This window comes from Martes martes, assembly GCF_963455335.1.
Source record: "Martes martes genome assembly, chromosome: 11".
In the NCBI taxonomy this organism is placed as follows: Eukaryota; Metazoa; Chordata; class Mammalia; order Carnivora; family Mustelidae; genus Martes; species Martes martes.
In genome coordinates, this window is record NC_137899.1 from 107,392,196 (window position 1) to 107,405,355 (window position 13,160).

Genomic DNA, 13,160 nt, shown 5'->3' on the forward strand with positions numbered 1-13,160 from the left:
GTTGGACACTCCGCCAACTGAGCTCCCCAGTGCCCCAAATCAACTTTATTTTTTAAAGCAGTTTTAGATTCACAGCAAAACTGAAGGGTGGGTGCAGAGCTTCCCCGTGTGCCCTTACCCTCACACCCGCGGACCCGCCCCGCGGCCCCGCAGACCCGCAGGGGGCACCTTTGCCACAAGTGCCGAGCCCACGCCAGTACGTCGTGTCGCCCGAAGTCCGCAGCCGCTCAGGGTCAGGCCCGTGTCCGTCAGCAGGGTGACGTGCAGAGCGGCTTCCCTGCCCTGAAAACGCTCTGTGCTCCCCCGTCCATCCGAGTACCCCGCTCAGCCCGGCGACCACCAGCCCCTCTCATCTCTCCGTGGCTGTGTCTTCTCCAGAAAGTCCTGGAACTCTCTGGGTCCACTTTTACACACAGATTCTTTACAGGACAGTACTGTGCAGACACACGTGTGTAGATGCGTCTGTGTGCATGTGTACATGTGTGTGCACACGCACGCATGTGTGCGCTGTTTCCGTGAATGCGTGCGTTTGTGTCCACGTGTCTGCGTGCGTGCACATGTGTCTCTACATAAGTGTCGCGTGGTTGTGCAGTGTCTCCGTGTGTTTGTGCTGTGCACCGGTGACGTGAGTGTCTGCATGCGTGTGGACACGCACAGACAGCCTCGACCACTCTTTAACCGCCAAACTCCGTGTGAGACCCCGAGGGTACCGCTATTCCAACATGGGACGTCCATCCAGGACCCAGGTGTCACCGGCACCTCCCTGCCGGGAGCCTGACGTCCGGACTCCTCCTCCACAGGCGGCGTCCCGAGCTTCCTCGGTGTCTCCGGAGGACGGTGCGCACACGCTCACCAGCACCTCTCACAGCTTCCCGTCCCACATCCGCTGTGCGTCTGACCCCCGCCCCGCCCCCAGGGCTCTGCCTTGCACCCCAACCTCAGGAAAGGCCCGGCCCTGCCCTTCGGTGCTGCCGGCTGGACCGATGGAAGAGCCGCAGGACACACGTCTGGGCCACAGGCGGACATGCCGACCGATCACACGCCGTCGCGATGCAGGCTACCGAGGGGCATCCCACGGCGGCCTGGAGGAGGGGCACCGGCCTCGTCCCACATACAAACGCCCCAGGAAAGTGGCATCCGCTCGGGCTCCAACACGTACGGAATGGGGCTGCCTACGCGGGGCTGGAAGGACACCCAGGCAGGGGAGCGGGCTCTGCGGAGGGCGGGAAGCACCCCATGCCCAGAGCTCGGGGGCCTACGGACCGAGTGCCAAGATGTGAAGCAAGTCAGGCAAAGCCTGAGGGTGTGGGGGGGTCAGCCTTCTTCCCAGGGGCCGCCGAGCCCTCACCAGCTGTTTCGCATTCCGCCAGGAGCCACGCGCTGAAAGCCACTCCCTGTCCAGGGGAGGATGGTTCAGCGAGGACGGCCACCATGGAAACGAGAGCAGAATGGGTCTGCAGCCTCTCCCGAGGGGAGCCCCTAGGACACCCCTGCTGCCCGGCGGCAGGAGAGCCCCTCCGGGAGTCCCACGGCACACAGAGGTTCTGGGGTTCGAGGGCATATTCAGAGAGATGGCCCAGAGGACGCGTGGGTTTCCAAAGCAGTGACGCAGCTGCCTTGCTGCCGGCTGGGAGAGGTGGGGAAAGGACGACCCGAGGGCTCCAGGGGAGTGAGACCGCGCCCTTCCTTGGGGAGGTCACCTCCCAGGTGTCTGTGGGCAGCGACCCCAGCAACCACAGAATCACGGCATGGACCGAGCATTCCCAAGTGTGCTGACCTCGGCGGAGTTCTAGGGCTGTCTGTCCCCGAGTCCTGAATTTCCGGAACGGTAATGCCCCTCTTTATCCTGCAGAGCAGAAGACCGGGCCCCCACGGCTCCTGGGAACCAGAGAGCACACGGCTTTGAACACAGAAAAAGGAGGGATGTTCGTGGTCCTGAGAAAGCTGATCTCCACCCGAGTCCCACTGGGCAGTCACCGACAGCTGGCAGCTGGTTTCTTCCATTAGAAAGAGAAGCCTGGGTAATTTTTTTGCTGGATTTCTGGAAGAACGGGAGAAAGAGCCTGTTTATTGTCTGTAAGTTTGCTGTAACCAGCGATCTCTGAAGCATTACTCCCGCGGGCAGAAGTCATTTTGACTCATAAACGTCACTGTCCCCTCATGACTGCTGGAGGCCAGCGGCAATGCCCTCTTCCTGGACCGCTTCTCCCTTGCTCTGTGGGGCCGTGTGTGACCCCAGGCTGCACGGCATACACGCGAGCACACGCGCACACGCACACACCTCCCCACGTCCCTCTGGCACGGACATAGTCCTCTCACCTCAGGGCCCCGCGGGCTCCTGGACGGCAGGCATCGGCTCCGCCTCTTAGACCCCCACGTCGACACCCACTCGGCACCACTGTGGCACCACTGACTAACCGGCGTTTTTCCATTTGCCTGAAAAGCTGAGGTGCCCACGGAAATTTCTAACACCGTTAGCTGGCATCCTAATTTGCTGGAATCTCACACGGTTTGGAAGCCTACGACTCCCAGCAGACGACCTTGCTGAAGGCCCAGGGATCGCCGAGACCAGACCGAGGGGGCTCACGGCAGGGCCGGCGAAGGAGGGGCGCGCACCCCTGCGCTCTCTGAGCACACACCGTGCGCCTCTTCCTTCCTCAGGGCTCGGGGCGCTGGCCCTCCCCCGCACAGCCGCTCTCGGCCTCACACGTGCAGGAAGACGTCCGAGTGGACCCCTGCTCTGGGAAAGGGACTCCGTGCTCGGAGACACCGGCCTTCCCTCGCGGGACGCTGTCGTTTCGGGGACTGCTGAGTGCCAGGCCTCCCAGAGGACGGCCCGAACCAGCAGGTCAGACCACCAGGCAGCCACGGGCCTCAGCAGGTTGGTTTAGGTCTCTCCAGGAAAAACCATTTCTGTTCAGTTTACCTCAGGCAACTCGCCTCAGACTTGCATTAAAGGACATCCTTTGAGGGCGGGCGGCCTGGGTGGCCCAGTCGTTTAAAAAAAAAAAGGAAGGAAGGAAAAGCCTGTGGAGCCAAATTGTTCACCTACTGAGCAACACCCTCACGGTGTCATCAGCCTCTCTCCCAAAAAGACCACCCGGGGAGGGACCCCCAGACCCCGGGGCCAGGACCGACCACTTTCTACCTTCCAGCAGCCCTCTCTGCGGGTCATGGGGCAGCCCTCATCGCATCTTTCTTGTTGTGAGGCTCTGGTAATATTTTTTTCAAGGAATTAACCATGTTCTTTGCACCCATGATACTTAATTCTCTCTTCTTCTTTTTCTAATGTCTTTGTCTGCTTTTTTTTTTTTAAGATTTTATTTATTTATTTGACAGACGAGACGGCACAAGCAGGGGCGCAGCAGGGAGAGGGAGAAGCAGGCTCCCACCGAGCAGGGAGCCCAAAGCAGGGCTCAAGCCCGGGACCCTGGGATCACGACCCGAGTCAAAGGCAGACGCTTAACCCACTGAGCCTGTCGGTTTCTATTCCTCACACATTTCTTCATTGTTTCTTCGGGAAGAAATAACGAGACTAGGTAATTCACAAACACAACAAATCACACTACGTAGATGTTCAGGGTAGGATAATTAGTTTAGGGCACATTTAGAAATGACTGCAGCGTAGGTATCTGTTCTATAATGTGTAAAAGTCGTTTATCCATGTAAATAACAAGCACGTGTAAACGCATTAACTTGCTCCCTGGAAACCTTCAGAACGATGTCTGGATTTTGGAATAAGAAGGGACAGGCAGAAAAGGCGTCACTATCATAAAGTCTTTGCGGATGAGGGTGAACCAGAGACGGTGTTCAAGTAATCACGGGCCGGGGCGCCGGGGCGGCTTCCCGCTCCTCGTCTCGGCTCAGGTCTTATCTCAGGATCGTGCGGTCCAACCCCGTTGGGCTCCACGCGGGGTGTGCAGCTGCCCGGAAAGGACTGTTACTGGGCGGGAGAGAAACGGAATCTCCATTATCCGTCCGCAGAATTCCTTGCAGAAGTAAAGACAAGAGCTCTCGGGAGGCCTAATGCAGAGACCGGCCTTGCTTCCCAGAAACAAAGGCCTGGGTTGTGCATGCAGGTTCTCAAAATACTGCGCCCCGTTGACACTGATGCCGTCGCTCCCCGGGGGAAGCGACCAGCCACCCCGCGGGACAAAAGGAACAGCGTCCGTCCCGTCGGAAACAGCTCCCAGGAGCGCACAGGGCAGCCCAGGAAGTAAGGAGGGGTCTGGCCACGGGGCCTCGGGGGGCATCCCAGGAATCTAGCTCCAAGCTCGGAACAGCGCACGGGCTGACAGAAAGGAGTCCGGGGGCCCAGGCCCCACACTTGACCCCGTGGCTGCACCTGCTGTGTCTGAGCTCGCGCCAGCCGCCCTCCAGGAAGCACACGCGGTTTACAGAACGGGTCATCCCCGCCCCGTCCACATCCAGCCCGGCGGCCGCGAGGACGGAAGGCAACAGCGACCCCTCGTGGCCACCTCCCCGCGTCACTGGATCCTCCTCGGGGAGAGATGGCCGGGGCTCCCGGGAAGCCAGCCCGGTGGCCCCATGCGCTGGCTGGACCCTAGCTGAGAGATGCTGGTGGTTCTCCCTGTGAGGCAGGAGGAGTAAGGGACACACACACTTGCACGGGTGCACACAAGCTCATACATGTGTACACACACATGCACACACCCACACAGGCTCGCATGCTTGCACACTCACAAGGTACACACACTCATACTCCCATCTGTGCACATTCTCGCAGGGTCCACCACCAGGCCGAGGGACCCCCTCATCTGCAGACGGATACCCGAGCCCAACCTGCAGCTTACAGACCCTGTCACCAGCGTCCTGCTGCTCCCCCGGTCCCTCTCCCCTCTCCGGGTGGAAGCCGCCTTCCCCACTGTGCTGCCCAGGGCACCCACAAGGCCACGCACACTATGGCCACCTAGGAAGGACCCGCTTCGGGAGACCCCGGGGCACCTCTGTGCAGGGCGTGGCCGGGGACCGGCACAGGTGCGAGCTGTCGGGAAGCCGCGAGTTCGCTTCGGTCCTCGGGCTCAGGAGCCGATGATGTCCTGCCTCCCCTTGTGTGATACTGGGGATCGACGTCTCCCACCCCCCAAGGGGCAAGAGGAGGTCTGGGAAGGTAAGTGTGTCTCCTAAGCCCCAGGCTGGGCGTCAGGCTGGAGAGTGGGCGTCAGGTGCTGCTGTGCAGGGAAAGGTGCAGACGCCAGTAAGTCCATCCTCGCTCACTGAGGGCTCTCGCTCCGGCCACTTCTCTAAGTTTCCTCCACACACTGACTCTAAGCCACATCACACTCCCACGAAGCTGTTAGGAGGCAGAACCCCTTCCCGTTTACACCACCCGGAAACCAAGGCACAGAGAGGTTCAAGGGCTTGCCCAAGGTCTCCAACCCACCAGCATGTGTGGGAGATGCCCGGGACCCCTGCCCAGGACCTTCCGGAACTGTCCACTTCACCCTCTGGCCACGATCACCCTGAGCATCAGCCTTCCTTTCCGAACACGTGTCCCCGTGTTTGACACAGAAAACGTGGCCATCCTCGTCAAGCCACAGCGATGGGATATCTTGTTCCGAAACCAATTAACACAATCCCCTTGGCCTCGTGTCTGTCAGCTCCCAGAACAAGAGGAGACGTGTTTACATACAGCTACCCTGTGCCCGCACCATTCGGATACTCTCGGCTCAGTCAAGCCTGGGACAATTCTCGGGGGTCTGAACGGTCACAGTCTCCTCGCCCCATTGGGAACACTAGGGCCCAGAGAGGCTGAGGGACTGGCTAAGGTCACACACAGGAGGCAGGCTGGCCGCACGCTCGTTATTGCTAACACGACGTCTCTCTGGTGCAGCTGGGACAGCCGGCACCTGGCCAGGGCGGGAAGCAAGACCAGACACCTTCGTCATCTCGATCGCCGAAGCCCACGTCAGGAAAAGATAAACCACTGACGGTGTGAGGAGGGAGGATCGGCGCGAGGCTGTCTTGAGCCGACGGATACCAGCAACAGTTGCGAGTGGACTTCTGCACCGGGACAAGTCACCCGTGGCCAGGGGGCCCAGGGCCTTCCCAAGGTCATCCCACCCCTGCACTGGGCCCACGGTCCGTGCCCACGTGCCTCCCAGAGCGCCTTCTGGCAGCCCGGAGCCCACACGCACAACGGGGCTGGGTGTGAGCCGGAGACCCCGAGCTGCTGCGGCAGCTGTGAGCCACCTGATGAAACGGTGACCCACGGCCCGTGCGGGGGCCGGGCCTGCTTGCTCAGACAGCTGGGCCAACCCATGGACAGCCCGGACATGCCCAGCTCTGCCCCAGGCTGAGCAGAGATGAGGGACAGACGTTCTTGTGCTCAGCTGCGTTCACCCTTCCCAGTGAAATCAACTCCGGACGGCGGCCACGCGTCACAAACATCCCCTAAACGAGAACCCAGAGCGGTAAGGGACCCCAGAGTTTAAGAAACGAACCATCTAGGCCAAATATCCAGCCAGACGTGATTTTCCTTTAAAAAGCAAACACGGGGCGCCTGGGTGGCCCCGTCGGCTGACCGTTTGACTCCTGGTTTCGGTTCGGGTCATGATCTCGTGGGTCACGGGCTCCTGCTCAGCGGGGAGTCTGGGACCCTCTCCCTCCGCGCCTCCCCCAACTTGCACACGTGTGTGTTTTCCCTCCAAAATAAATGAATGAATCTTAAAAAAATAAAAATAAAAACAACGTTAAAGAACCCGAGTCTCTTGTGTGCTGTCGTGGGAAAGGAGAGCAGTTCCTAACAGAAGAAACCCAGAACGACCGCACGAACCGGCACCGAGTTCACAGTCAGAAGTAAGAGCAGGAACTCAAAGAGATCCTCCCACCACAGCACGATTCAGAGCCGCCAAGAGCTGGAAACAACCCAAGGGTCCCACCAACAGACGAAAGAAAAACCAAACGTGGTCCGTCACAGGAGGGGGTGTTCCTCGGGCCGTAAAAGAAGGAAATCCTGGCACCTGCTCCCCGTGAGCGTGGAGAGCGTCGCGCGGGGTGAGACAGGCCAGCCCAAGAGGACGGGTGCTGTGTGAGTGCACGGCCACGAGGGGCCCGGAGGAGGGAGACTCACAGACGCGGAGAGTGGAGGGACCTGGGGAAGGGGAGGGGGTTCGTGTTCAATGAGGACCGAGTGTCAGTTTGGGGAGGAGGAAGGGGTTCTGCAGAGGAGGGGGGTGACGGCAGCGTGACGGTGTGAATGTCCTTAACAACACGGAATTGTACCTTTAAAAAGGGGTAACGTCATAAATTTAAATTACAAGTATTTCCCCATAATTTAAAAATTTAACAAAAAGCCAATCAAAATAAAAGAGTAGACAAAGTAGTCCCCTCTCGGAGAGGACAGAGCACGTGCTTAATAGACGTCACCGTGTCCGCAGCCAGGGCCACCCCCGCCGGGAGTGGGCGAGGAGATGTGTGTGGTCCGGGATCAGCTATAGCGGCTGTGGGCCCAGCCACAAGCGTGCCCGGCCGACAGGTTTTCAGGGACACACGTGCACTTCCAGTCGCCGGGATGAGCTCACACTTAGATCAGCTCGGGCCGGCGAGCACACATTTGGCGCCTACCTTGTCCAGAAGCGAGGCCTAGCCTTTTGAGTTCAGAGAAACACCACCCCTCACACCTGATGAGACACGCGTGAGCCTCGAGATGCCACCAGGACCTGCGTGCCTGGAAGCCAAGGCCCAGAGACGGGCCTGGTTTGCTGGAGAAAGTCAGGGCCGATCAGGGAGGGCTTTCTGGAGGAGGCGGGGCCAGAGGGCTGGACGACGGCTGCCCAGCGGAGGTGGTGGAGAGGCCCCTGGTCTCCCCACTGCTCCTCCGCACCCGCGTGGGAGAAGCCTTCCGCCGGGGCAGGGCTGGCGTCTGGCAGCCACGAGGCCGTCTGAACGCCTCAAGTCCCCGAGAGCCTGGGGGCGCCGCGTGGCTACAGGGACTCGGAATTCGGCAGGGAGCCGTGGCCCCCGTCGCGGTGGGGGGGGGCCGCTTCCCGTGAACCCCGCGGCAAGTCCCTCCCTCGTCAAAACGGTCACCGTCACGTTGTCAAAGAGCCGACGCTTTGCATCCGGGGTTTGAGCGCGAATGACGCGCCTGCGACCCGAGGCGAGAAGCCCCTCAGAGAGCCGGTCGCAAGGTCACGCCGGCATCGGAAGCGCATCCCCTCGTGGGAAACCAGACCCGCGTGGCTCCGGGACAAGCCGAGGTAAAGACCGGAGAGGCCCCGGGTGGACCCTCCCAGAGCGGGGCGGAGGCCGCGGTGTCCCTCCTCCCGCAGCTTCGGGGCCGCGGCCGCGCAGGGGGCAGACGCCGGCGGCACCGGGAAGGCCGGAGAGCGCGAAACGCCAGCGACCCGGCCTCCTCTGACGAGACGTCGCAGGCCTGCTCGGTGCAACGGTCTCGCCGGGCTCGTCCCCCTCGCGCCCCCCCTCTGTCCGCCCGTGTCTCCTGGCGGCCGGCAGCCGGCCGTGAGGCGCCCACGGGAGACGCCGTCTCCTGGGCCCCGAGGCCCGGCTCTCAGGCCTCGGGCGGGCTGTGCCTCACCCGCTCCCGTCCGCTGCCGAAGGTCACGGGGGCAAAGCCCAGGACCCTGTCCACGAAGGAGCCACTGTTCTGGGCCTCCCGGCCGGTGCCCAAACACGACGGCTCCCGGGACACGCCGGGACGCAGGGAGGCCGATGGCAGACGCGGACTTTTCTCAGCTCCACGCGGTGCCGCCTGCCTGAGGCCTCTTCCTGGCCTCTCGGGCCACCAGGTCGCCGGCGCCTCTCGCCGGCACGAACGGCAGGACGCGGTCCGGCCAACCGCCGGGAGAACCACCAGATCACCGGGGAACCAGCTTCCAGAGCGACGCGTGTCTCGGGGAGGGACGCGCTCGACCCGACCACCTCCGTCTCCGGCGCTTTACAGTCAGGCCCCGGGGAGGCTGGCGGACGGGCCGCGTGGGATGTCCCGCGTGGGGAGGGGAAGGCTGCTCCCCGCCGGGGCCGCCCCCCGCCCCCGCGCCGCAGAGCTCGTCTCCCACGGACCCCACGGCCGGCGTCGCCGTGCTGACTTCCGGAGCCGCCGGGAGGCCCTCGGAACCTTCCGCCCCCGCAGGTGATTACGGAAAACCGGAGCGGGATTAGGTCTACGCAAGGGGCCACCCGCGCACGGCGGCCTGTTCCCGTCTCGTTGACCTCTGACCCCGGAAGAGGAGGCCTGGCCGCTGCAGGGCCGGAAGGTCTGGAATAGAAAGTTCTGGGCCTCAGAACTCTCCAGGGAGGGGGTGGGGGCGGAATGGGGTTGGTAATGCCAAGCACAATGTTGATCCACAAAAAGGAATCACACTGAGCTTTGCAACGCTCAGCCTTTCCTGCAAAGAAAACTCACCCCTTAACATCATTGGCCGGGAGGAGAGCGCAGGAACACGCCCTGGAATGAGACGTTGACCTGTCCGCCCAGTGCGGCCCTGCCCGTCCCCCGCTCTGCTCCTGAAACGGACCGGCCCTCCCGGCACTCATCCCACAGCCCCCGAGAGCAGGTCAACATCCTGCTGCGCAATTTTAGAAAAAACGGGGGGTTTTCTGAGAGCTGATGAGAACAGAGGTGCGTATTTTATTCAGGCCCTTGTGCTTTAGGGACAAGAAAACTGAGGACCTGAGGGATGGGGGCTGCCACGGGTCGCCCCTGGTCCCCCCAAGACTCCACGGCAGCCCCCATCCTTGCCCTGGCCCTGCTCAGACACTCGAGCAGCCACAGTCCTCCTTCGGCAGGAAAAATCAAATAAATGAAACGAAAGGTCAGAGTCGGAAGATAACACGTGCTCTGGGCTGCGCCAACGGTCTTGAAGACACGGGTGACGTCCCGCCCACGCGGAGTACGACACTGAGCCACAGGTTCTACCTAGAGAACACACTTGCCTCACCTACTAGTCCCGCTAGTAGGGGAGGTCCTCCGAGCACCGTGAGTGACAGCAGGGACGCTGAGTGGGGCCCGAGGACACGGGGCTCCGGGCCAGCCTTGTCACCCATCTGCTGGGCCACCTCCAGCAAGCCGCTTCCCTCCCCTGGCCCCAGGTCCCTACAAGGCACCGGTTGAATAAGACCTTTTCTAAGATCCTTTCTTCAGCAGCTCAAACGCTCTCTCTGTAGAAAACACGCCGGGCACAAGCGGGACTGGCCGGATCCGGAGCCACTGCCAGTGTTCACCTCACTCCGGGCAAGGCCCTTCCCGCTGCCTGCACGGTGCCCGTCCGTCCCCTCGTGTCCACGCGGAGCCGAGCAGAGGCAGCTGCTGTCCCCCCGGGGCCGGCCGTCACCGTGCTGCAGCGGCAGCACGGACCGTCTGGGCCCTTCGCTCCGAAGCTCACTCCCACAGCCCCGAGAGCGCCTTCTGGAGCCCGGACCGAGCCTCTCTGATCTTCAGGGGTTGGCGTCGTTTTGTTTGCTTATTTCTGAAAAGAACAGCTGGGAATGATCTGAACACCTCGTCCAGCTGGTAGGGAGATGCACTCCCCAACCGCGGGGCCGTGAGGGATTTCATCGACACGAATGGGTGTTTACTGAGAGCTGGACTCAGGGCAAAGACGGACAAAGCAAGCCCCAAACCACCGAGATGAACCCCGTTTGCAGGCCTGTGCTGCCAGCAGGCAGTGGTCCCACCCGGGGTGACTCTGCCGCGGCGGCGGGAGCCCGTTCTGGTTTCCTGCCCAGGATCCCGGCTGGATGGACACAGTAGCACGGCTCCCATGACATCAGCCGAGTTCTTCTGGAGGCCACAGGAGGAACACGGCCACCGCGAGTGAGCTGAGTGGGCTCCATGCTCCGGTCAGGGGAGGGATGGCCAGCCCTGACCTCCAGGTTCTAGCCACGTTCAAGCGTCCCCAGGAGGTCCAGGTTCACCCGGGCAGGGCCCTGGCTGGGACGGGAGACCCCACCCCCATCCCACTGAGGCCCGCCCGAGGGTGCTCGGCAGCCCTCACTGTCGAGAGCTCAGATCCCACCCAAATCTGCTCGGCCGGCGTGTTCCGTGGGGCCTGCTGTGGGTCCAAAGATAAGCCGCGGGGAAGGGAAAAGGTGGTTTATCGGTGGCAGCTAATCTCCCCATCAGCAGCCTCTGCTCCAGCCCGTTGCCGAGTAACCGAGGCCGCTCCTCTTATCAGCCCAGAACGTTCCACGGACTATTCAGACAAGGACAGAAAGGCCTGGCACTGAGAGCCGTAAGCAGCTCGGAACGAAAATGGCACATTATGTGGGATGAGGAAAAAGGGAATCTGTTAGCCCTCATCTTATCTGGGTGGTGACAGTTTCTCAGAAACAGCCATCCATCACTCGCCTCTGCACCCATTCTTTTTCCGGCAACTGGAGAGCTCCTGCCCACATCCCACGGCAGGGGGGGGGGGACAGACGAGAGGCGGGGGGTGGGGGAGAGACGAGAGGCGGGGTGGGAGAGAAGAGAGCCGGAGCGGAGGGAGCCGGGGGCACTTGCTCACCAGCCCGCTCTACCGTGGGGCCCCGTCCTCTCCCTTCTCTGCCCCTGCCCCAGCCCCTCCACTCCCGCAGGCTTGAGGCGGCTCCTGGGAATGAAGGCCCCACCTTCTGAACTATCCAAACCTGCGCCCTCCAGCCCAGGGCGGACACTGCTGAGCCCCAGCAGGCCGGGCACACCCAGAGCCTTGAGGGTCGGTGACCTGCAGGGCCTGCTCCCAGCATGAGCCTCTGAAGAATGTCCCCCACCCCTCGTCAAGGAACCCAACCCGCCCCCTCATTCCCAGCTCTGTTCTCAAGCTGGCAGGAGGAGAAGCCCAGGGCCCGAGAGGGCTGGTGAAGTGCGAGAAGCAGCCACGGGTCCTGGGGGCAGGTAGAGGTGCCTCTTCCCTCAACACGGCCGAGGCGGCCACCAGCTGGCCCACCGGAGCGGCCCCTGGCCTGAGCCCTGCATCAGAGACCTGCCGTCGGGCCCGCAGGGAGCCTGGTGTTCTGCCAGTGCTGGTCAGAGGGCGATGCACGTGCGGGCCATCCCCGTCCCCACAAACACAGTGTGGCCTGAGAGCCGATGTGCTCTCGGGGGTCAGCAGCCGCCACACATGCTCGGAATGGCCTCTGTGACCCAGAGACCCCTGTGTGCCTGCCAGCACCAAGGAACACAGCCCACTGAGTCCAGGAGACGCGGGAGGACTCCCCTGACCACTAACGTGTGGGTCCTGGAGCTCCCCCCATCTCCTCGGCGCCCCCCCCATCTCCTCGGCACCGCGTGAACCCACCGCGGGCAGAGAGGGCAGCGGGTGTGCGGAAGACCCCACCACGCCCCTTTACCTCCGCCACGTCCCCACCGGCTCCATGGCCAACACTTCCGAGGGCCTGTCCTTCCCCTAGGTGTCGTCTAGGCAGCCCTGCTCTCTCTCCTTCCCCTGTCGCAAGGTTGTTTGTTGGGAAAATGGAAATTCCAGAGAGATCGTCCAGAGATGTGAAGTTGGAAGTTTTAGTATTCAAAACAGTAACTTATTTAATAGGAAACTCCATTCTGTACAAAGTACATTTCTGCATTTAAAATAAATTTTAACTACAAGGGAAAAATACCGCTCTCTGGCGTCCACGTGGTTTTCAGCCACCCCTCGAATGACCACCCACACCCGGGGCCCCGAGCCATCCCTTTCAGTCTGTGCCGGCCGGGAACGCTGTGGGGTCTGCACGTCCCTCTCACAAGACTCCCTCTCCTGCCACTCAGACCTCAGCACCACCTGCCCTCCCTGGGCCCAGTGAGCCCTGCATCCTGGAACCATCCCACTGTCCTTCCCCGTAGCGAAGGGTGGGTCCCACGCCCCACAATGACTGGCCAGTGGAAATGACTTAATAGGAACTCACCAAATCAAAAGCAGGAGTTGGAAGAAATGCTTACAACCCATGCTCACAGCCGCAGGGTCCACAGCAGCCGGGAAACAAGCAAGCGTCCGTCAGCAGACGGATGCAGAAACGACGTGAAGACCTATGACGGTGTCCTTTGGCCTCGAAAAGGAGGGCGGTCCTGCCCCTGCCACGGCCTGGCCGAACCCCGAGGACACCGTGCTCCGTGGAATCAGCCCGTCACGGAAGGACAAGTGCCGCGTGAGTCCAGCATCGGGGGTCCCCGGAGCCGTCAGATCCACAGGGACAGAGAGCAGAGG

General features: G+C 61.9%; 1 protein-coding gene across 1 annotated transcript in view; it reads right to left on the minus strand.

The window, feature by feature from the left end:
* PTPRN2 (protein tyrosine phosphatase receptor type N2) overlaps positions 1-13,160 on the minus strand; it is a gene marked incomplete at both ends in the record, with an annotated part of 716,654 nt that overhangs the window by 540,015 nt on the left and 163,479 nt on the right. The gene's annotated exons all lie outside the window — the stretch shown is intronic.